This window comes from Bactrocera latifrons, unplaced genomic scaffold (genome assembly GCF_001853355.1).
Source record: "Bactrocera latifrons isolate USDA-ARS-PBARC rearing strain unplaced genomic scaffold, ASM185335v1 scaffold_251, whole genome shotgun sequence".
NCBI lineage: Eukaryota > Metazoa > Arthropoda > Insecta > Diptera > Tephritidae > Bactrocera > Bactrocera latifrons.
Genome location: NW_017536086.1, coordinates 353,885 through 376,022, shown reverse-complemented (window position 1 = coordinate 376,022; position 22,138 = coordinate 353,885). Strand labels below are relative to the sequence as shown.

Here is a 22,138-nt window from a genome sequence, read left to right as displayed (position 1 = left end):
TACATATGTCCCAAACAAGGTCGGAATTTGAAGATGAAACAAGAAAAATAGTTTCATCGGCTGCACTGAAGCATAATACCTCTCATAGTTGCTTTTGCAATAGGTGATTAGTGTATAAAATATCTTTATCTTGATTTTTATTGGTCAGTTTGTATAGCAGCTATAGCATGATCCAATATTAATAATTTATACATAGATTATTGCCTAGCCTTGGACAACAATTCAAAGCAAATTTTATCAAGATATCCTGTAAAATCGAGAATTTTTTTATAAAGCACTTAATTCCGATCATTCAGTTTGTATGGTAGCTATAAGCTATAATCGTCCGATATGAACGATTTCTTCGAAAATTACATTAATGCCTTGGGTAATAATACATGCCAAATTTCGTAAAGATATTTCGTCAAATAAAAAAGTTTTCCGTACAAGAACTTTATTTGATTGACCAGTTTGTATGGCAGCTATATGGTATAGTGCTTCGATTTGAATAATTTTTACACAGATTGTGGCCTTGATTTGCGCAATAATTTATGCCACATTCCTTAAAGATATCTTCCTAAATAAAAAAAAAATCTTATATAAAAACTTAATTTTGATCGGACAGTTTATATGGTAGCTATATGCAACAGTGATCCGATCTGGAAAATTTCTTCGAAACTTACAACATTGTTTTAGGTAATAACTTATGCCGAATTTCATAAAGATATCTCGTCAAATAATTAAGTTTTCTATGCAAAAACTTGGTACTAATCATTCAGTTTGTACGACAGCCATTTAGTGTAGTGGTTCGATCTGAATAATTGATAAAAATTATAACTTCGCAATACAGACAATAACCCATGATACATTTCATGAAGGCTTTCCATACAAACACTTTGTTCCAATCGTTCAGCTTGTATACCAGTATACTGTGCCCAAAAAATAAGGTGGCATTTGAATTTAAACTGCGCCCGTCGAAGGATTTGTAGAATTATTTTTTTTAGATTGGTAGTACTGTCAGTCATATTTATGTCAAATTTCATGTCAAAATATGCATTACTGTTTGAGATACGTGTCGTTTTGTGAGCTGCTAAAAGTGAGTTTTTCGTTTTTTGCGATGTCGAAATTTGTTGAGCAAAGAATCTGCAATTAAATGATCATTTCGCCAAAAACTCAGCTCGGCTTGCTGATTATTTATTCATCACTTTTCATACGTTTACAGACGAAGGAAAAACGATATAATTAAAACCACTACTATTGATAAAAAAAAATTGAGTTTCGGTTATAAAATTTTTACACTAATAAATAAATGAACAAATTTTTATCCCTACAGTCGACCACGTTTTGCCATTTTTTTGTTAGAGACATTATTCCATCTTGTAAAACGTTAATCAAAGTGTAAATCACAATTTTCAGAACGGAAGCGAGCGAACCATTATTGTGCTACACGAACAGCATCGTGCCCATAAGCTTCACAAGTTTCATTGGTGGCTTGCGTGGCATTCTACCCTTTTTTTTATATAAAAATTTCAAAATACATATAGCGAATTCCTCATTACTTTCACTAATATTTGAATGGCTGTAACTTTTTTTTTTAACTTTTCAGAATTTTGTTGAATGAAGTTTAAAATCTCACCTTTCTAACACCATATGGTGTGACACAAGGTGTTTGGAGATATACGACTGCAACGACATCTGTTGACAAAATTCGGAAAGACTTTTTAGACTACCCAATATATTGGTTACCATACACGCATATTGAAACAAAATTAGCGTTTTCTTTATAGAATGGTTATATTTTGGTTAGTACATCTGACAACGATTTTCAATTTTTGTTTTTTGATGATACGTTGTTTTGCATTTTTGTGGACGATGTGTACTTTATAAAGTATCTGATGATTCCTTTTGGGGCAAAATTAATATACCCTGTTCGGTGTGTAAAAATAAACTCCAATAAAAATATCCATATCTCATTACAATGGTTTTTGAATATGTTTAATATCCTTTGACATATAAAAGTTGCATCTATAATTTTTTTTTTTTTTAATAACCAAAAGCAATGTAAAGAAAATCTGCGTAGAACATCTATGGCTGAGCAATTTTCTTATTGGTACTGCTGCGGGAAGGTCAATAAATTTACGAGTCCTTGTCCACTGTCTTCCTCTACCGAAATACCTTCGTAATCACTGCTTTGTCGAAATTAATCGAAAATAGCTTAGCATATTTCGTCTCAACGTGTGTTAGAATGGTCTCTAATTGCGATCTCTCAAGCCAACATCAAGTAATAGCTAATTTTAACAGTACATGCTTTCGTAATAATTACATTATAAATTTGGTCAACTCCAATGAAGGCTCCGGGGCGTCCTGGTTCTGTTCGGACTCTAAGAGACATTCCAACTATTCATTCTCAGGCCCCAAAAATAAAATAGATAGTAATCATTCCATTATTTTGTAAGATTTTTGTATTGAAACAACACATGACAATATTTTATATAATTTTTGTTGGATTAGCAGTATTTATGTTGTGTTCAAGCTTGATATTCTGAAATTCAGTGTAGTTATGCTTTCTAACTATGAATAATGCTTAAGAGATTGCATGTTTGAATATTGTAAGTTGAATTAGTTACTTGTTACTCTCTATCAGACATGGAAAATATCTATGCACCACACATTTTATCTTTAATTGGTATTATATGATGGCTTTGAAGAATATTTTCATTGTAGAATTGGAAGCTTTTGTCCTAAGTTAAGTTATTTATATAAATAACATTAACTTGTTTTTGTTGTGAGCAGAAGATATTTACAAAATAGTTTGGAAGAATGCTGCAGAGTTCACGGATGGCCTTGCCTCTAAACGTATTTATTGTAGAACCTTTTGCACACTATACAATCACAACTTATGTTTTAAGAAAAATGTCTTTATTTCATATCCAGAACAGATTTTATTCTGATATCTTTCATTATAAAAAAAAAGAGTAAATAATAAAAAGCATAGGAGCAAAGCGAATAAATTTTTATCGGTGGAAACACCACCTACGACTTTTCAAATATACCTTTTGAATAAATATTAGCCCTTAAAAGGTTGCATGGGTTTTCTTGGGTAAAAAACAGCATTTTTCAACAGTTTTTTTCTCATATAATAAATAATATATTTTATTCGATTTTTTATTGTTACAAACATACACTACATATTAACCAAGCAATTCTGAAATTTTTGGAAAACACTATTAAAAAAAATTTCATCTAAGTCTTTAAGAAATGTTAAATTTCATTAAGAACGGTTGAGTTGTTCTTGAGAAATCTCGCCAACCGAAGGACAATAAAAAAATTTGAGTTTTTGAAATCCGTAAATCCATGTAACCCCTTAATAGTCGTTATTTGCTTGCTCTTGTTTCATAACAGAAGATCAATGCTTATTCATTCCCCAAACATAAAAATTACCATCTAACATCCTTCAATGCCTGAAAATCTAAGAAATAGTTTATGTATGGAAGCAAATGTGTTTAGAAATACCTACGCTTAAAGAGTTTCTTTTATTTTTAATATGCTTATAATATTAGGTTGTCATAAAAGTCTTGCGATATTTTCGCTAGTTGGCGCTGAGAGCGCGTAGTTCTAGTTTTATTCATCGCATCGGGTCATGCTATACCTTTTTGGAAAGCTCATTTCACGCGATAACACGTGTTTGATTGATTCTCGTTTCCTTTAAGTCGTTCGTGAGTTATAGCGTCGCAAACATGGAGCAAAATAAAGAGAAAATACGGCGTATTTTACAGTACTACTACGATAAAGGCAAAAATGCATCTCAAGCCGCCAATAAAATTTGTGCAGCTTATGGACCCGATACAGTTTCCATTTCCACCGCACAACGATGGTTTCAACGTTTTCGTTCTGGTGTAGAGACCGGCATAGTAGGTAGCAGCCGTAGTATCGGTCAAGAGATGGGCTTGAATCATCAAAAAAAAAAAATAATAATTTATGAACAATTGAAAAATCAATAAAAATACCGCAAGACTTTTTTGACGACCTTATTATCAAAATAAAACTTAGAGATAAATAAAAAAATGTGTAAAGAAAATTCTTCTAAAATAAAATGATTCTGAAAGTTTGCTTTCGAAATATAAAATGTATCAAGCATTAAGGCTGTAAAAATTATAATCATTATAATACCATGCCAACTGCAACAGAATTTACACCAACAAACAATAAAACGAAAAAAGTGCTAAATAGATAAAAAAAAAGTTCAAAACGCTAAATTTTAATCACTTACTTCCGCTTAATTTTCAGAGTGACAGTGGTGTTGTGTTTTTTATCGAAAACCAAACAATCCGACCGACCTCAGTCGTCGTGTTTTTGAATTGAGAACTGTTTACATTCGTGAACTTTAATAGTGTTTCGTAAAGAAATTTAGGAATAAATAAATCAGCAGTTTTCCAGATATCCTGCAGCGGATTTTCAAATAAGTGGTAAGTCGTTTTATCTTTACTTTTCGCTTTTATAATTGGTAAATATTAAAGCACTATTTTAGGGTGAAATATATTTAAAATGTATGGGTATCATTTCTTGACTCAGATAGCTGCTTTTAAAATGATATTAAGCGTGTTTTCTTGCAAGTATTATTCATGTGAAAGTTTTACAATACCTTCAATGCCTCTGGGTTGGTTTTTGTAAATAAGCTGCTCATTAGTTACAACGTAACAAGTCGAACTCCTCATTGACCGTCTGTACCTCCGGACTAAACTCATGATGCGCAAAATCACGAGTATCTAAGAAAGTAAAAAATCAAGGTGATGCCCATTACCTTGATTTTTTAGTGTCTTTAGCGTGGTTTGGTTGTTTTTTTTTTTTTTTTTTTTTTTTTTTTTTTTTTTTTTTTTTTTTTTTTTTTTTTTTTTTTTTTTTTTTTTTTTTTTTTTTTTTTTTTTTAAATTTTTTTTTTTTTTTTTTTTTTTTTTTTTTGTTTTTGNTTTTTTTTTTTTTTTTTTTTTTTTTTTTTTTTTTTTTTGGTATGGGCTCATTTTTCCCTTCATTCCAATATGTTTGCATTTCAAACTCATAAACCCATATCAATTAATATATGAAGGGAATTTGCATGATCAAGCATGTCCAAAGAGACCTATTAGTTTACTCTTTCTGAAAAAATTCAGCTTTATCGAGACGGAGAAAAAACGCGTTTCACACCCAAAATATCCCACAAAATCATTCAATGGAGCTCAATAGAAGTCAAGCTCTCTTGTCATCGCTCTAACACTTGCCTGACGATTGCCAAGCACCATGTTCTTCACTTTTTTAATATATTCAGCAGTTGAAGATGTCGAGGCTCGCCCAGAATGACTAATGTCTTCAACGATCTCTCCACCGTTTTTGATATTTTTGTGCATTGTAAAAATCTCAATGCAGTACTGAGGTGTACCGACCATGTATAATCCAGTAAACCTTGGCGAATCAGTTGAAGGCGCCTTGGTAGGTGCTTCTGGTTGACTAAGGCACACTAACCTCATCTACACACATAAATCCAATCATTAATTTATGCCTATATTTGGTATTGATCCCATAAAGAAAATTTATGCACCCTTGCACTTACTAAACTCTCTTGAGCCAGCGCTCGATGCATTAATGCGATTAGCCCGAATGACAAATGCATTTTTCTGCATCCTTTTTCGCTGCGAAAGCGTACGTTTGCCTTGAACCACGGCAAGCTGGCATTTTTGGCTGTCCAAATAACGTTTGATTTATTATTGGTTGCTAAAAGAGTTGAAAGTCTAGCTGTTTACACAAACAACAACAAATACAAAAAGCATACTTAAAACGAATAACTCATATCCCGGCGCACTCACATACACACACGCTCATAAATGCACAAAGAAATTGCACTTCAAAAGGACAATAATAACACACGAGTGCGCTAGCAGCATTTTGCGCTGCAACAACAACATTTGCCGCAGCAACAACTACATTTGGCGTTTATTTATGACCAAGCGTCAGCGTTTAATGGCAGCCGTAGGGCATGGGACCAGACCAACAAAAACAAACAAATGCATTTAAAGGTGTGTGTGTGAATGATATATTTACCGTTATACATATAAGTAGCTTAGAAATCGCATCGTCAGCATTGTAAAAAATACAGGGTGATAAATTTTTAATTTTTTACAAATATTTATGAATTTTGGATTTTTTCTATAAAACTATTTTGAAGTGATGGAAATTATTTAAAATTAATTCAAACATTTTTAAAAACAAATAAAGTTTAATTTTGGATTTCTTCTTAATTTTTTTTTTATTTTTTTATTTTTCTATATACATATATACATATATGTATCTTTTTCAGCAAAATGTTTTTTCAGGTTAGAAACATAATTTTAAATAAAATAAATACAGGGTGACTCGTTTTGATTTTTTTTTAATTTTTTCTAAAAATATTTTTAAATTTTCGGTTTCTTCATAAATTTTTGTTTAAGTTTAGAAACACTATTTTATATAATTCATAATTTAAAAAAATACTTGGTGACTAATTTTGGATTTTCTCGTAATTTTTTTAATATATATTTAATTTCTGAATTTTCTCTTAAAACTATTTTAAGGTCATTTAAAGTAAATCAAGCATTTTTGGTAATACAGGATGATTAATTTTGGACTTCTTCTTAATTATTTTTTAATATTTCTAAAGTTTGGATTTTGTAAAAGTTTTTTATTTTTTAAGAAACTACGCGGTGGAAAAATTTTTATATTTACTTAATTTTCCCTACAAATATTTCTAAATTCTCTAATTTGCTAATTCAGAATATTTTTAACCGTCAAAATTTTTTTTAAATATTTTTTATTTCTACCCCTATGATATTTTTTGCAAAATATTTTTTTTTTTTTTTTAATTTAAAAGAATGTCTTTAAATAATGCAATATTCAAAAGAAAATACAGGGTGATTTATATTTAAATTTTTATAATATTATTTTTTTATAATTTTGAATAAAATTTTTAAATATTTATAAATTCAAAAAAAAGTACAGGGTGAATAATTTCGGATTTTTTAAAATAATTTTTATAAATTTTGTATTTTTCTAACAAAAATTATTTTTAATTTTCCAAAATACACTACAATTCAGACTAACGGTACATTTAGCCCATATACAAATTTTCTATACACACTTATAGCACCAATACATGTATTTTTTGTAAATGTTTGCAACAAAATGCTCGTCATTATTGCCGGGGTAAGATGGGTCTCCATAATGACGCTCATATTTCAAGCTGACACTCGGAAACGGTCAAGGGACCGCGCACATCAAACGAACCACGAACACGCACACACTCACACATACACACGAAATCGCATTGTTAGCTGGCAGTTATTTGTAGCTGCAAGCTGCACGAACAGCAAAGCTTTAATAATTGCCATGACCAGTGGATTTATGTGGCGCATTGTGGTCGCGCGTTGCGTCAGGAGGAAGTAATCGTTCAATGTGAGTGATTTATATAGCAAAACGAACGATGCAGCATTCTTCTGAAAAGTTGACGCATTAGCGGAGTTTAGATTAAAAATTGTACTCTATTTTTAAAGCGACCGCGATTAAGTGTTTACCAGGACAATGTTAAGAGGCTTTAGCGGTGTTAAACAGCAAAATATTATTACCTGTCGTGTCTGAATTTTTCAATAATTTATGAAAGTAGTTTTTCAAAATGTTACCTCAAAGTAAGTTTTCTTACTTTCTCTCTTGTTTTTTTTTTTTCTTTCAAAAATAATTATATTGTCACAAAAAATATTTGTTTCTGGGTATTGAGTATAATCAATAATAATTAAAAAAAAGAAAATTATAAACGTCATACTTCATTCCATGCTTTAAAGTTATAGAAAATTGTAGCATACATTTCGGCGTGCATGCGAAATATAGCATATTATTTTATAAAAATGTGATAGCGTAATTAGAGTAATAAATTGTATTTAAATAAATTGTATTAGGTTGCCAGTAACCAAAAATTGTGAAGTATTTTAAACTAAAATGTAGTACTATAATTATTATAGAGAATTTTATTTATTTCTTTAACTTAATTGTTTTGGTAGTACATCATTTTCGGCCAGAAAAGGAGAAAAGTTAAAAGTTATAGCTGACATTTCGGCGCGAACTTTAAAATTTTTATAAAAAAAAGACAGGTTATTGTCTTTAAAATTACGTCAATGATAGTGTAAGCGTAATTTTACAAAAATAGCTGCCAATACTAATACATAAAAATATAGTTTTTAACACTAAATATATTTTTTTATTTTTGACGTCTTATTTGAGGGGGATTTTCTCCCATCCAAGAACCAAACAACTAATAGTTCAAATATGCCAAGTCTGGAAAATGTGGTATGTGAGGTTGTGTATCCCATTCAAGATGCAAAGGCTTACGGCGAGTCGTAAAACTTGTATGAGGTCTCGCATTATACCTACCTTGTTTATTTATCAATTCTGGCCTATTCTATTTAATCACCTACTTTTTTCAGCCATCACTTTGTACAGCTAATCACTTCAGAATTAATCGTGGTATTGTCGTACAAAAGCTCATAAGTAACGATTCATTTAAAATCCCACCAAACAGCCAACATAACCTTTTCTTGGTGGCTATCGGCCTTCGATGTCGTTTGAGCTGGTTAATTCTTTTGATACCTTGTCATCTTGTGCTTTTTTCTTGAAAATAATAAATTTTTCATCCCCAGTAACCAAGCTTTTATAAAATGAATCACTTCTTTGACCTTTGATAAGTCTTTAATGCGACGAAGTAAATTTCCTACTGTAAGAATATGAGAAACCCATATATCAAGCTTTGAAATTAATCGTAGCCGTTTCATGTGCTTCTGAACGGTAGCGTTAGACAAATTTTAGCATTAAGCAAGCTCTCAAATTGTTGTTATTCGACGATTTGCATCAACCAACAACATTATTATATCCACATCGACTTCAAGATTCCCTCCAGGACCAGGACAGTGCGTCATAAAGATCGTAATTGCCGTATCGAAACTTTGCCACCGAAATTCGCAGAATAAAGCAGAATGGAAAAAACGAATGAAACAAATATGAATTGAATTTCTGTGGAGTCCATTATACTTACCTAAGGAAACTAAACAAATACAGGGATTTCCAATAAGAATGATATGATTTCTTTTAAAAAAAAAGGACTCTAGTAGTTTAGGAAAATCAAATGAGAAAAAAAATCAATACAATTAAGTTCTGAATAAAACATAATTTAAATGGTCTTCAAAACTTTTTTTATTGCTGACGAGCAAAGATTTCAAATACGCATTCAAGAAGTAGTTTAATAGTGTTAAACCACAACTTCTTGGAGGCAATTCAATGTTACAATTTCTTGAAAAAATCGAATCTCCAAACTTTTCTCGAAATAATTTGGTTGTTGAACAGGATGTCTGGCAAATATCTGCCTGCCTTGTTGGAATCTGATGTTCTCAAGATCAACTTCTTCCAATTGCAGCCATAAAAATTTGATTATCATCGATCTAAAATGATTTCCATTGATAGTAACAGTGTCACCAGCTTCATTTCGAAAGAAGTACGGATGATTCCACCAAACAAAAAACCACACCAAAATGTTAATGTAAGGTTCGTTAATATTTTGTGAATTTTTTAACGCACCAGAATCGAGAGTTTTGTTTATTTACAGCATCACTAGATGAAATATACACAATACAAGATGCAAGCCTAATCGGAGTAGTAGATTTTCTTAAAAAAATCGTTATCGTTTTCAAGTTGTTCCAAGGCAAATTCTGCAAAGTCACGACGTTTACGTTGGTCCAATGACTTCAATTCTTGAGTGAGAATAATTTTGTATGAAAGCAATCCCAAATCTTTTCTCAAATTCTTGCAGGTTATGGTTTGAGACCATACTAATTTTTGAGAACTTTTTGGAATCGGCAAATTGTGGCAAACTCAGCAACAATTGCTTAAACGGCAGCAATATTTTGATTACTTCGAGCGCTTGCTTGTTTGATTGGCACTTGAACATTATATGAATAAAATCTATGCTCAACAATTTCCTAGAATATTCATAGCATCACTATTGGAGAACTCGGTATATATAATTCAAATTTTTCTCTGAATATTGATTAGCCTTTCATTGTATCTAATAAAGACAAAACTACCACCCTCAGCATTTCTTGTAATTTCCAGAACAAAGAATCTCTTGCAAGCAATACTCAACTTTCAACCCTACATACCTCTTCCAGCCCTATTTAAAACATATACCCTATTGTTCATTGTCTTTATATACATATGCTTATATGTGAATTTATTTCGAGCATTTTGTCCTCGAATTCCGAAATTTTCGTAATAATTTGCCAAGCAGCAGCAAAGCTTTCTGTTTATTGTGGATTCTTTGAAAATTAGAAAACAAAATTTAAAGTTAATTGAAAATTGTTTAGAAAAGATGAAAGAAACAACAATGCAGTAAACTTGAATAATAGAATACAACTGAATGCCGGAGTATCGTTTTAACAAATATTCGTAACAAAGAAATATACACAAATACAAGCTGCGAGTTGGATACGAAGCTTGAAATACATATTATCTCCATTCAGAAGGTAAAAAACATAATTATGAGTATATAAAGTCTACATTTATGCCAGCATAATTTTCAAAATCACTTCAAATTATAAAGCATTTTCTTCAAGCCGTAGATATTTAGGTATACGAAGGAAAATTGAGATGTTAGGATAATTTTGAAGGAATTATTATTTAACGAAAATTTTGCCACGAACTAAAAGTAAACTTTTATATTTTTTCTTCCCAAATGCAAATATATTTTCCGATATTTTTATTGAGTTCACTTAGCTGTGGCTGATTCCGGCTCAATATCACTCACAAATAGTTTTCAAAATGTCCGTTGGGAAGTCATAAATTTTGAAATGAAAGAAGCCAACACAAATTTGCTGAGGCGACTGGAAAAGTTGGGTTAAAGCTAAGGCCAAGTATTGCAATTAAAGCTAAGATTCTCAGTCACAGAGTTAGAAAATGTTTACACTATGGATGGGAAGAGTTTTTAGCTAGTTCACATGTTTTTTTTTTTTTTTTTTTTTTTTTTTTTTTTGTTTTTGTTTTTGTTTTTTGAAATGTCTCAAACTGAAACTGTAGAGAGATTTGATTTGTAAGTGAATGAAGCATTAGACACCTCTAACTGTGAACACCGTGCTGTATTTTTCGATGATTCTACAGCCGTTCAAAAAAATATTATAATATGACACAGTATTCGGCCGATTTCTTGCTTTGAGGGTTTATATGGATTTACGGATTTCAAAAAATTTCATTTTTTTTATTGTCTTAATAAATTCTACAACACCGTTAGAAGAATGTCTTAAATTTTTAAGTTGAGCGAAGTAATAATTTCTGAGATACAGCCTTGAGAACACGAGGCTAGCTGGGCTAAATGCGCCGTCTTTAAACCGCGTTTTTCTCGAAACCGTGTATTTGAAGTCGGTTGGCAAAATTTCTCGAGAACTACTCAACAGATCTTCATGAAATTTTACACAGGTCTGTTTGATATAATTCCTAAAGAGTTGGACGAAGAGTTTTTTTCGATTACAACTATTTGAAAAAAAAAAATGTCGCGAAAATTTCACGGAAATACTAATTTTTTTTTTTTGTGTGTAAAAATTTTATTTGTTTTTGTGTTTTTTTCTTGGTCCAAGTTCTACGCTACGATGTTAACTAAAACACATTCACAATCACATTTTTTCGCTTTAGATGATCCCGTTAACTCCTGCCAACGCGGACGCAGTTTTTTTCCGAGGAGGCACCGGAAATGGCGTCGCAATGGCAGAGCTTAAAATATTTTTTTCCCAAAAAAAAAATTAAATTGTTGAAAAATGATTGTGTTTCACTTGAGGAACTCCATGTGACACTTTAACGCAACACTGTTTTTCCAGTGTAAATGCTCTAGTTTATACAGAAGATGCTTTTGGAACAAATTTGATAATATTCAGCAAACATCGTTCTAAGCTGAAAATCGTTGAAAATCAAAAAAATAGCCATATATGAAAAATTTAATTTCTGTCAATATATTATTACTGGAAAAATTCTAGTAGTATTTAGATGTACTCTTATATCCTTCATTCTAACCCAAGCTCTAAACCATAAACACTAATCCGCTTCATTGCTTTCTAGTAAAATACATTTAGAAACATACACATACATACATATAAACACTTAAAATTCTTATACGCCACACAAATCCGATGGCGAAACATGATAACTCGAAACAAACTGCGAACCTTTCCTTCGAACTAATTGCAACTCGAGATTAATTGGCTTGAGGTGGTGAGGTGAGCTGTATATGTGTGTGTTGAGCAGGTGCACGCCAATTTCAAAGCACTACTTTGTATATTTATTAGTAATACATTTTCTGTTCTGCAACTACATAAAAACTCACTTTTAATTGGTGCTTACTTTAAAATACCGTTAGCTGAAAAGTTGGCTAAATACAAAACAGAAATAAAAAAATGTCGACATAAAATTCATTGAATCGAAATACGTGGATTGAATAGCGTATAAGTTGAACAAAGTTGTGCTTTGTTAGAAAATCACACAATCGGACACAATTCTACTAAAAAAATAGGTAAATTCGAAATTTTAAAAAATTTATTGTTATACTTTATAACAAATCGAAAAAATCTTTTCGTATTTCTAATCAAACTTCTACTTATTTTTTTTTTATATTTGTACTAATAAATAAATAACCAAATATGTACAATTTTGGTCCATCATCTATTGCCATTTTTTCGCTGGAGACATTATTCCATCAGTGTAAAACTTTTCTAGTTTCTCGGCGAAAAACTGCAACAAGTAATTTTCACAGTCCGAATGCATCAAAACTTCCAAGCCAACCTCTCCCAGTTTTTGCCGAGTCATCAAAGATGTGTGTGCTCTAGCTTTTTGTTGATCAGTTCTGGCCGTTGTTGACAGTATAATGTAGAATCAATCGACCAGGCTGGAGCAGCGCATAATGGATATTTCTCTCCAATCTCACCAAATACCCAGCTTAACCTTTGGTGGTGTCAATACTGGCTTTGCGACAATTTATTGAGCTTCTGCTCGCTTGAACAATTATTGTTTTTCGACAATTATTGACGACTTCACCCTTCTTTGGCACAAGGACATGCAGTCATCACCCAAATATTCTCCCCAAATTTACAAAATAGAACTCACAGATAAACAGATATATTCGTCAAAAAACAGACTTATGCACTGGGGTTCACCACATATTTGGAGTCTGAACCTTTGAAATGCTAAAGTCCGACTTCAACAATTTTTGAGCATAAAATGAAATATATTTGTGGAAAGTGTGAATTGGTTCGTATACCGTGAAGTGAAACATTGAGATGGAATTTAAAAGCTTGTTTTATGAGAGCTGCGGTCATGATATGAATGTTTAAATAACCTCAAACTCCAAACTTGATTCAAATAGTCTGATGTTAGGCCTGTGTCGTTTGGAAGATATGTATTTTAAACCATTAATGGTGCGGTGCCACGCCCATATTTTCAGCCATTTTTACGTTTTCGTTTAGCGGCAATTTGTGGGCGTGGCAAGGTTTCGATTACGCAACTCTTAAATACCAATTCTCCAGAGTTGTCAAGGAAGTTTCATTAATGGAATCCACTTTTACTCAAATTTAAGCTCATACAGACGAACGGACATACAGACAGTTAGCTGGTCTATGCTCCTTATCAGTTCTTCGTCGCCGCTGCTTTGTTGTTGTTCTTCAGACGGGTAATTGATATTCGAACATCTTCAAGGTCGGACAATGGAACGTCTGCTCTATCGACATCGGTTGCGGATCCTTTCATTGTTAGTATAATTTTATAAATTATCAACTCGGTTCTAGCGGCGTCAAATCGCACGACCGAGGTGGCCAATTTACTGGGCTATTTCGTGAGATAACGCGTTCACCAAACTTGGTTTTCAATAAATCGGTTGTGACATTCGCTGTGTGACTTGTGAAGTCGTACTATTGGAGCCACATATTGTCTAAGTCCATATCATTCAATTCGGATCAAAAATATTCGGTTATCATTGAGCGGTAGTGATTCCCATTTACAGAAATGTGCCGCTATTGATCATCACAGAAGAATTACGGCCTAATGACCCATAATCCGTACCAAATCGTATTTTTTTCGGGATGCAATGGTGACTCATGGAGTACGTGAGGTTTGGTGATTGACCATAGCGAATATTTTGTAATTCACGAAGCCAGAAATGAGATGCATCGCTGAAGATGATTCTTCAATGGAAATAAGCATCATTTTCAAGTTATTGCACAACCCAATTAACGAACATATGACGATTCTGGTGGTCAAGCGGCTTCAGTTGTTGCGTCAATTTGGTCTTGTACGGATGTAGGCCAAGATTTTTTCGCAAAATACTTCACAACGACGTCACAGAGATTCCTCAATTGAGGCGCTAGCGGCAGCAATATTCTCGACACTACGGGCACTTTTTTGTGTGGAACTGGAACGGGAAAAAATGGTCTATATTTTGTCATGCATAAATTAGAGAAAAACATTCGAAATAGTCGGTTACTCTATTGTACAAAAACTTTGATGAATCCAAATATTTTTACCTTATATAACATTGAAATAGTTTTTCAATTCTAACTACTTTTCGGGCAGTATCGAAATGAATAGTTTTGTTCTCCTATTTTTTACATTAGTTCAGCTAAATCCCTTTGAGGTTTTTATACCATATAACATGCACACCCCACAATATTGTTTTCACTCACCTCCAAGTTTAAGTGTGTTTGTTTTGAGGCAAGTTCTGACCACAATTGTTCTGTTTATTATAACACACATTTTTTACGCTTTTCATTTGAAAATATTAATTTCCATAGAAAATTTCACCACTACCAAAGCTCCCACTTTAAAGCTCACTGACCGGAAAGCCAATAGTTTGCTTTGAAAACAAATACAATTTCTGTAATTTGCATTTGTTTCCACATTCTTTTTATTATTTTTTTTTTGCGAGATAAATAAATTATTTGTTTATGCGTTTTTGATTTCAGGCTAATTGCAAAGTTTTACGCTTTCGTAAATTGCTGAAAATTTGTGGAAATTTCATTTACAAATGCGCACAAAAAGGTTTGTGTGTGTGTGTGCACGTAAATTCTAACAAAAATTAGCATTTGCTTTTTCGTTGCTTAATTATAAAGCAAATAGACATTTAATAAATTAATTGCTCGTGTTGTGCCCCAAACAACTAACGGTCTAATAAATGAATTTTAAATCACCAGTTTAATGCGCCTTAAAGCAGACTACGTGAACACCAACAGCATAGCAACGTGCGGCTAAGCCAGCGCACCACAACCGACAGTTGCTTGGCAACCCAGCAACCCAGCAGCTCACGAGCCAATCAGCCGGTGAGTTTTAGACATGAACTCCCTTGCCACACATCCTCCACCGTTCGCTTGTTGAGTGTGGCAGAGACAATTTTCAAAGCCTTGACATTATGGACGGTCGTGGTGTGGATAGACACACGTATTTATTTGCTGTTTGTGTGCTCGCCACGGTCGCTACGAATGTCACGGCTGTATCCTTGTACCTCAGACACCCCCTCCATCACCTTCGGTCACAGCTGTGTCGCCGCGCTTTTCTGCTTGCCGACGCCTTCATTCAGTCCGCTTGTCGCTTTGCGAAATTAAAGTGAACAACCTGTAAAAAAATAAAAAATATAAATACAACAACAACAACACTAGAGTTATGGTTAATACTGTTGAATAATTTCACTTACATATTTCCGTTATGCCACATTACTTTAGCTGCCGCAGCTGCCACACTTGTTTGTGATAGCGCAACACCCCTAATGCTGTCTAAGCTTTCACTTTGTACAGTCGCGTTTCGTTCCCCCACCAAATTGGTTAAGTTTTGTGCTATGTTTGTTTTTGTAATTTGTATGTTCTTCACTAAATGTAATTGAATTTATTTAGCTGAATTGTTTTTTTTTTTGTTAATTTTGGCATTTGAAATTTTTTATTTATAGACTGTAATGTGATTTTGCTATGTGCGCGGTGCGTGGTGGTGCAGGGGGTGGCCCATTAATGCTGTTGACTCTAAAATGAACGTCTGCGTAAATAATTTATTTATTTATTTTTCTTTTTGTTTGGTTATTTCGCCTGTAGCGGTACAGAAGATTGAGGAAAATGATATGGTTGAGAGTTGAGTTGTTGTTATCTCGCTCTCACTAGTTCTAAAAATTTTATTTGATGATCAAGAGTATCAAGTGTGCATGATTATAACCAAAAATTGTAGAAAAAGGATCAGGTAACTCTGTTGGCCCTAAGAGGTTATATGCTTCTTTTGTTTTCTTTATTGGCGTAGACACCGCTTAAGGGTATACAGCAGCGCGCTAGTCCTTCTTCCTTTTCACTGTTTGGCGCCAATTGGAGATTTCCACTGCGAGCTTGGAAATCAAGCGAAACCGAATGTACTGTGCAAACATTTTACCCTTTGGCACCTATTAGTGCCTAAAGAAGTGCCTTGGATTACGAAGTCTGTATGATACAACCTCTGCGGCTAGGTGCGAGTTAATTATGCCAGGACTAGGTGAAAGAGTATTTTTTCCACCTCGAATCCCACATCTTATTGGCGCTCCTTTATGGTATATGACCTCTGTAGTAAATGCCACGAGGACCTAGTCGCCTAAGTCGCCTAAGTCCTTGTTCGATCCATCGTAGTTCTTGAACCGCGTTGATGTCAGCCTTCACTTTAACGAGGACATCAACCAGGTGGGCAGCGGCACCTTTCTAATTAAGTGACCGGATTTCAGGCGCATGTTTTCAAATCGTTATACTTAATGTGCTTTCAGTGGTCGTCTCAATAAAAAGGGGGCTCCATCATACGTGGCTGTTTTCTTCTTTTCAGTGGGGGTGTTTTTTTTTACATGGTGGGTCCCAAACCCAGCGCACAACCTTGGGGAGGGGTTTTTCGCCCTCTCACTTTAGCTCGCCTTCAAGTTGATGTTTTGAGGCTACCTGATCTTTTAGATACTTGATCTATAGTCGGAAGTCGTGAGCTTATTGAATCATATGTAAAAAAATCTCTTCTGGTTTCTACCAAGTGAATGGCGTTCAGCGAACTTGCCTCACTTGCGTGAACTTCTGCGCATGTCTCTATCCACCTCCGGGTTGTATGCAGAAACCAGCCTTGCAGTCACCTGCTTGAGCGAAGTCACTTCCTAAGAACATCAAGAGCTCTTTCTTTGATTGCGTCCACGATATCGAACATTACGCCGACCAGACTTCGGACGCAATTAGCTTTAGACACGCACTGACCACCATTCACAGTGAAGCCATTAACACCTTCACCGACTCCCTTTCGGTAAAAAAAAACGCTTTTTTGAGCTTTATAAGTAAACCTTTTAAGTGAACATTTTCGATCTTCTGGAGGATTTATAGTAGTTTCTGAACTCTATAACCTCTAACTAAATAAAAGCTTTTCAACCCAACACTCTTCAAACCTAAAATCTGTAAGGTTGTATTGACACTTTTCTAATAAATCCTGCATGGCACTCCATATAATCGAATGAAGGCCAATACTTAAGTTTCGAAAGATAAGAAATAAGAAGAGCAAAAATTCGTGAGTGATTATATGAGTCAATCTCTGTGAGGAAATTGTTTGCAACATTTGAGAAGTGTGTACTGTTATCTTCTTTATCTTCGGCATCAACGTAAATGTAATATCCTACGCAGGTGCATTTTATATATATACCGGCTAGTTTGTATAAAAGCTGCGCATATGCTATAGTCATCCAATCTGATAAAATATATTTCGAGATTGTAGCATTTCAATCTTCACAGAGATATTTTTTTAAACAAACAACTTTTCATTACAAGGGTTTCGCCATATATTAGAACCAGCTGAAAAATATCAGCGATTCCGACAAATGAGCTTCTTAGGAGAGAAAGTAGGTACGTACTACTATGATCAAATTGGGTTTATTTTGTCCACTTCACCTCCTCCAAAGTAATCCCCTCCCTCTGCAATAAACGTATGCCAACATATCTTCGTTATGAGTTTAGTAGATGGCATTCAAGTTTTGGTAAATGCTGATTTCCAAAACTTGGATGTCTAAATTGTGATAGAGCTGGCCACTCACAGAAGAAGTCTCTGAACCGTGGCATGCTATAGTAATTCTGTTCATAAGCATCGATTATATCTACCTGTACACCTTGTCGTGTATGGCACTCTGACTCAGAGACTCCGTAATTGTGCTTACTTTCTGTGTTGTTAAAAGTTCTTTCTATGTCCAGAAAGACAGTCATTTAAATTGCTTGAGACTTTGACTTATATTTACTACCTCAAATTTCTTGAGATGTAATGACTTTGCTTTATATGTACTACCCCATATACTAATGTATATGTCCGTCAGACTTTCTAGTCCTTCAGCATGAAGGAGGTGAGGCTAATCGATCCAAATTCTTATGTAGTAACGTGCGCTCTCCTGCCTGGTTTTGGTATGTAGGAGTGCCACCTTCATTCTTTTCCAGCTTCTTGGAATACCTATCTTATAAATCCTTTCGATCCTTTGAACTATAGGTTCATTTAGCGGCTGCAGCATTATGGGGTAATTACATCTGTACCCGCCGCTTTAAATGGTAGTGAGCTGTTGATAACATAGCATATTCCATCCCTTTCGTTAACTTCCGCTGTACGTTTTGGTCAGAGAGCTAGATATCGCAATGAAATGGTTATGTTTATTGTAAAAATTCTATCCCAAAATTGTAGGAACGATGCATAAATTCAATAACAGGTCTATAGTAATTATTTGCAGATCCTATATCCCAAACGCCGCTCACTAATTACTAGGAAGGCATCATGGCTAGTCTGCCCGAATTTAGTGAAATGAAAAGAGAGGTGATACAGTGAGTTTTTATGATTATGGAGGTTTTCTAAACGATAAAAATTTGAGACCATCATTTTAATTCGTAAAAGACACTTTCGAATATAACTGAAAGTGTATTTTAATGAATCTATAATCTTCGTTACTTTTAAATAAACTTTTAACAAAACGTTTTCACTTTCAACTCAAACTTAATCAAATTTCTTACCAAAATTTATTAAACATTTAAATTCTCCGCTATGAAATTCTACATAATTGCACATCCACACGAAAGTTTATGCAAATGTTTGATATTTACATATGTTGCCTTGTGCAAAAAATGTTCCTTTGTAAGTACCAACACGCTTTCTCAATGGTTTTGTACTTTAGAATGACTGTCGGCTCATAGCCGTACACTTGAGGGCACTTGAACTCAAAGTATATGTTGAGTTGAGAAGAGGCCCGATGATACAGGCAGCAGGCACACGACTGCAGCGAAAACAAATTTGCATGCAAACTCGCGTCAGGCATAGTTACAAACGTCAACACACACGAATAAATATATATATAGTATATACTATATGGTATTATATGTAAATCTTGAAAGCATATCTCGTCTGTGACAGTTGTATGCTTCAATCAACGTACTCTCGTTCATTGCCCATGCGAATGTCAATGTGTGACAAGTGGCATTGCACGACAACGAGCATGAACCCTGCTGGGCATACTTGAACTAGTGTTAAATAAATGTGAGAGTTATATATTCTCAGGAAAAAAGTTTGTCTTCATTTTTATACGAATTTTTGCTCTCTGAGTGCTGTCAGATTGCATATTAGTTAGCCTAAGGTTAGGCAATGAATAAATCGTTGCCTACATTTAGGGTGTCTGGAATGAGTTGCACTTGAAACTAATTTTTACTGTCATATTTTTACAAATTTGAGTGTAATGTGTTTTTCCCATTAAAAAACAATGTTCTAAATTTCATCACTTTTTTTCTGAAGTTCCCTAAAGGGTTCAAAGCCTGCTTATACACTCTAACATACTTATACAATGATACAAAAGCATTGTAGATTTAGCAGCAAGAATTTCGTTTGACAATTCAATAATAGCTGGTAAACATCAAAAAATGCCAACAAACAAGGCAACAACAGCAAAATGTTGTGTATGTCAAAGCAGAGGACTGAAAGGCTATGGAAATGAAATGCATAAAGCCGGCGACGCTAACTTTGAAAACATTCAAGCGTAACGGAAGATACACTAAATTTAAAAATATATACAGTGGCGTTTATATTAATGGGTCTTTTTATAGATTGTGTAGCTCGTTTAGGTCAATAATTAGTTCAATCTTAAATATTTTCTAAATCTCCTTTTTTTAAAGTTTTGTTGCTTAAATTTTCTCTGTGTACTCATAAATATATGTACATATTAAGAGTATAAAATAAAAAATTAAAAAATAATAAAAAGGATTCTTTGAAAATTCAAACAGTATATAAAACCCTTAAGTTTACAATTCTCACGTTAAATTCTCGTCTACATTGGGGAGCAAATGCTTCAGAAATAAAATATATCCAAAAATTATATTATACGAGTATGGTAAAAAATATCAAAATAGTAGCATACATTTAGGATATTCCAATACTGTTTTTATTTAGTTTCTGGTAATAGCTTTACAGTAGCTCTTTTTCTTGGGACATGTCTTTTATTCCTAATTCCCGCACTGAATATAGCTTGTAACGATTTTTTAAGATGGGTTCAATACTATTATGACTCTGCAGATAACACGGATTATTATTTTGTGCTTGAAAATAGCTTCCGAGTTCTAAACTCTACAAAGAAACCTTTATTTTATACCTAGAACTTTGAGACTCAACAATGAAATATTTAACATGATTTCTAAATATGAAAATATAATGTTTCCGTCATGTAACCCCACTATCTAGGAAACGGGAAAGAAGAATATAAATACATTTCCAATATGTCCTTCTATGTAGAATACTTCACAGTTGGTAAATTTTGAGCTGAAATATACATATGGTATGGTCTCCTAAATTATCTATTACAGCAAATCTCTTACATTTCCCAAACGTTATATTTTTTAGTACTTATTTTTTATTTAATATTATACATTTGTTATTTTATTGGAGAATCATATTGTTCTGTTATTTCTAAACATAATCATTCAGAATACTTCATGTATATCTTAGAGCTATATAAAGTATTATTACTTTAATCGTTGGAGAAGTACAAAAGCGTGTTTCACAAACGAAATAAATAAAGCTGCCAACCTGAAAGTATGAAACTTAATACTGTTAAAAAGGAAATATTAAGGGGATACCTAAGGTTTAGTTTAAACCAGTTGGTCAAATGAGCAAATGCTTTCTGGGTGATTCTGGCATGTTTCAATTTTTACAGAAGAAGTCTAGGTAATGGTTACTAATTAAATAATTAAAGAATATGAATGTAAATATAATAAATAATGTCAGTTCGTCATCGGTTAGCTATGCCCATATTTCTCTCTGTTAGAGTAAGTCGATTTGCAGGGAACCAGAAAAAAAGAAAAAATCATAATTTCGGGAAATGTTCTACGGATAGTTCTGGACAACTTTCCCTAAAAGAGGATTATAAAGATTAATTGATCAGTTTTTGAGATACCCGAAAGAAATTTAATATACAGGTGTATTTTAAAATTTTAGTGATCTTCTATCGGAACCGGCTAGATAGGATAACGATTTGTAAGATTCAGAAGAAAACATCAGAGATGTTATAAAGTATATATTATAATCATCAGCGTAACGAGCTTTGACGATTTAAGTATGTTCGAGTGTCGTCCGTTCATCCGTCTATAAGTAAGCCCCGCAGAATTTTAGATACCGAACTAAACTTTTACACACGTTCTTCTCTTCATAAGGTGCAGTTCATTTATCAGAACCGCCGATATCAAACCACTATATCATACAATTTTACTTTTTGAGAGCAATATTCTCTAATATCTTTCAAATTAACTTCAATGGATCACTTTGTTTCAGTTTCTCGTGCCGTATCGCCATTGATATGACTCGGCATTTATTAAAAACAATAAGAAAAAAATGTTATATTCGGCTGCACCGGAGCTAATATACCCTTCACAGGTGCATTTCTTTTAGTAACTATGTGTTCTGTTTGTATGGAAGCTATATGCTATAGTAATCCGATCTGAACCATTTTTTCGGATATTACATTAGTTCCTTAAGCAGTAATCCATGTCAAATTTCGTGAAGATACCACGTCAAATGCGAAAGTTTTCCATACAAGCCCTTGATTCCGATCATT

General features: G+C 33.3%; 1 protein-coding gene across 3 annotated transcripts in view; it reads left to right on the top strand.

Moving 5' to 3' along the window:
• Window positions 1-22,138, top strand: part of LOC108969413 (pleiotrophin-like) — a 71,085-nt gene that overhangs the window by 997 nt on the left and 47,950 nt on the right. For all 3 annotated transcript variants that reach the window (XM_018934110.1, XM_018934108.1, XM_018934109.1), the window contains exon 2: window positions 4,267-4,445. The gene's annotated coding sequence lies outside the window, so the exon portion shown is untranslated. The remainder of the gene's footprint in view (window positions 1-4,266; window positions 4,446-22,138) is intronic.